The following is a 4,262-nucleotide window of genomic DNA, read 5'->3' as shown; positions in this document are numbered from 1 at the left end:
TACACGTGTTTATTTTCTTTTCATCAGTTACTAGTCTCTCAGTTACAGAAAACTTTAGTGTAGAGAAATTAATGGCTAACTCTGCTATAAAGCCAAACTCTTCTTCTTCTCTCCTCTTTTCTCTTTTTTTTTCTTTCTCTCTCTCTCTGTCCTTTTTTTTTTTTTTTTTTTTTTTCTATTTTTTTTCTCTCTACTCTTTTTTTTTTTTCTATTTTTTTTCCTCTCTCTCTACTCCTTTTCTGTTTTTTTTTTTTTCTCTCTCTCTACTCTTTTCTGTTTTTTTTTTTCTCTCTTCTCTTCTATTTTTTTTTCTGATGACATCTTATACTGGAAAAAGAGGTACTGTGGTGGATACTTCCATACTGAAGATACAGTGGATATAAAAAGTCTACACACCCGTTAAAATGTCAGGTTTCTGTGATGTAAAAAAAAAGAGAAAAAGATAAATTATTTCAGAACACCACCTTTAATGTGACCTATAAACTGTACAACTCTATTGAAAAACAAATCTTTTAAGGGGGGGGGGGAGTAAACAAACTAAAATGTGGTTGCATAAGTGTGCACACCCTCTTATAACTGAGGATGTAGCTGTGTTCAGAAATAAGCAATCACATTCAAAATCATGTTAAGTAGAAGTCAGTATATACCTACCCTCATTTAACCACTTCCTATCCAGACACTTTTACCCCCTTCCTGTCCAGGGCAATTTTCAGCTTTCAGCACTATCACACTTTGAATGACAATTGCGCGGTCATGCAACACTGTACCCATATGAATTTTTTACCATTTTTTTGAGACAGATAAAGCTTTATTGTGGTGGTATTTATTCACCGCTGGGATTTTTATTTTTTTTGCTATGTAAATGAAAAAGTCCAAAAATGTTGAAAAAAAATGTTTTTCTTATAAAATTTTGCAAATAAATAATCTTTCATCATAAATCTTGGCCAAAATGTATTCCATTATCTTTTTAGTAAAAAAAAAAATAACCCAAATTAGTTTATAACCAAAATTATAATTTTTAAACTTTTTTTAACATTTTTTATATTTGTTTTTTTTAACATACATGGTGACACTGTACTACTTGTGGGGGGGTGATGATTTTTTGATTTTTTTTTACAGTGATTGCTTTTACACCCATATAGGATGTAAAAGCAAACATTTCTCTTTCTCTCTGCCTGCATTCTTGCAGCCATTGAGAACTACTGAGTGAGCTGTAATTGGTCACAGCTTGTCACATAGTACAAGGCTGTTGTGAATAGCCTTGTACCATGTAATCTCTGTGATCATTCACAGATTTCACACGTAGTAAGCAATGATGTCACAAGTGACATCTTGCTTACTACTTTGCATGTGATCACTAATTGCCCAATCAGTGATCACATGATCGGGACCTCATACAGAGGTCCCGTGCGACGATCCGGAGGACACAGCGGGCACCGGATCATGGTGCAGCTAGAAATGGCGGGTGCCATTTATGATTCCAAAGCATCAGAGGGATCTCATTGTTAAAAGGTATCAGTCAGGAGAAGGGTACAAAAGAATTTCCAAGGCATTCGATATACCATGGAACACAGTGAAGATGCTCATCATCAAGTGAAGAACATATGGTGCAACAGTAACATTACCAAGAGCTGGACATCCCTCCAAAATTGATGAAAAAATGAGAAGAAAACATTAAAGGAGCTGCAGGAGTATCTGGCAAGTTCTGGCTGTGTGGTACATGGAACAACAATCTCCCGTATTCTTCTTTATGGGGTAGAGTGGGAAGACAGAAGACTTTTCTTACGAAGAAAAACCATCCAAGCCTGGCTAAATTTTGCAAAAACACATCTGAAGTCTCTCAAAAGCATGTGGGAAAATGTGTTCTGGCCTGATGAAACCAAGGTTGAAATTTTTGGCCATAATTCCAAAAGATATGTTTGGTGCAAAAACAACACTGCACATCACCAAAAGAACACCATACCCACAGTGAAGCATGGTGGTGGCAGCGTCATGCTTTGGGGCTGTTCTAAAGATGGACCTGGGGCCTTAGTCAAGGTAGAGGGAATTATGAACAGTTACAAATATCAGTCAATATTGGCATAAAACCTTCAGACTTCTGCTAGAAAGCTGAACATGAAGAGGAACTTCATCTTTCAGCATGACAACGACACAAAGCATACATCCAAATCAACAAAGGAATGGCTTCACCAGAAGAAGATTAAAGTTTTGGAATGGCCCAGCCAGAGTCCAAACCTGAATCCAGTTGAAAATCTGTGGGGTGATCTGAAGAGGGCTGTGCACAGGAGATGTCCTTGCAATCTGACAGATATGGAGTGTTTTTGCAAGGAAGAGTGGGCAAATACTGCCAAGTCAAGATGTGCCATGCTGATACTCATACCCAAAAGGACTGAGTGCTGGAATAAAATCAAAAGGTGCTCCAACATAGTATTAGTTTAAGGGTGTGCACACTTATGCAACCATATTATTTTAGTTTATTTTTCCTTCCCTCCACCCGAAAGATTTCAGTTTGTTGTTCAACTGAGTTGTACAGTTTATAGGTTACATTAAAAGGTGGAAAAAGTTCTGAAATTATTTATCTTTGTCTCATTTTTTTACATCACAGAAACCTGACATTTTAACGGGTGTGTAGAGTTTTTATATCTACTGTATATGTAATGCAATCCAATCCTTGTGTTCATATGTAGGTGTCCCCAAAGCATGTGTTTACATTCATAGACAAGGAGGGGGTTTTAAGTCCTCAGGTGTAACTTTAACCACTTGTGAGCCATCAACATACTGGTACTTTGGTTTTACCGGGGTGTGTAGACTTTTTATATCCACTGTAAGTAGTGGAACTAGAGCTGCCTCCAGGGGGGCCTGAAGCTGAAGTAATATGATCAGTGCTCCCCTCTATTAGCCATGCTTCTGTATTTTCTCCTCATCTTCCTCCACGTTTACAGTTTTCTTGATTAGCTGGGCCTTGATGATTGAACAAACATCTGCCTTTTGAAAAAATAACAGATGCGCATATTTTTGCACAAAAAGCTGCATTTTAATTTTTTGCAAGTGAGCCTGCAAAGCATTGCAACCATGCTAAGTGGTTGAGCCGGGTGCAGTGCCAGGCTCCTTCAGCTCTGTCTAAACCAAGGTATGGGCTTTCTCTTGGAGATCTGGAGCAACCACACTTGTATTCCATTGAGAACTTCCACAGTAGCAGAGGGGACTTGTAGCTCCTTCATGAGTTTACAGAATATTGCCAGCACACCACAGATCTTAAGTTGTCCAAATGTTTATTCCAGTGGTCACGTCACAGAAGGAGTCATATCATACCCCTTCATCAGGCATGGGATGTAGATCGTTCATTCACAGATCTCTAATTATGGGTGTAATGCAACATGGTCCTAAAAGGTGGACTTAATGCCCCATGCATGCGCAGAGGAGTTACTGCATCTCTACCAAAGTCATTTCAAGATTGCATGCTCAACTGCACATGTGCAGCTCATTATACAATTAAAAAAAACTGACAGGCCAAAGAGAAGCATTTATGAAAAAATCATACAGAGTCTCTTCTGTAATGGCTACTTTCATACCGATCAGTTTTTGTTCACTTAAAAAAAAAAAAAGAAGAAATATGCATCTCTTTTTCAATGGAACTCTTCACACCTGAACAAAAGCACATCAAAAACTGATCAGTGTGAAAGGACTAGTTAAACATGCACCAAACATCTGCCAAAAATGCAGCAAGTAGGACTTTTACAAACGCAGCTGACCAGTGTGAGGAGCTCCATTGAATTAAAAGGGATGCAATTTTCTTCTGCTTGGTAATATTGGTAGATAAAAAGGCAAAGGCACCTCTAAGTGTCGACTTCAAATAACAAATTTATTGCACAGAAATACAAGCAACTTACAGGAAAGTAGTAATGAATAGGCACATCTTTGTCAGTCAAGAGGTTAACCGCCATGGTGAGGTGGTCAGCATTCCAGGTTAGCCGGAAAGAAGGAGGAGACCTGGAAGCGAGGGCTGGAGCGCAGCATGTGCACGATGACATCAGTGGGCATCGTGATTGGGACACTGTTCCTGAGCATGCACACTCAGCATGCACATGCTCAGGAAATGTGTCGCAATCATGACGCCCAGTAACGTCATCGCGCACACGCTGCGCTCCACATATGCTCCAGCACTAGCTTCCAGGTCTCTTCCATCTTGCTGACTAACCTGGAACACTACAGAGAGTCTGCAACTAACAGCAGCTGTGGGAGGACCACCTCAACCTGGCAGT

Source organism: Staurois parvus, unplaced genomic scaffold (assembly GCF_062004578.1).
Source record: "Staurois parvus isolate SC_StPar_1 unplaced genomic scaffold, SC_StPar_1.0 ptg000607l, whole genome shotgun sequence".
Classification (NCBI taxonomy): Eukaryota; Metazoa; Chordata; class Amphibia; order Anura; family Ranidae; genus Staurois; species Staurois parvus.
This window is presented reverse-complemented; position numbering follows the sequence as displayed.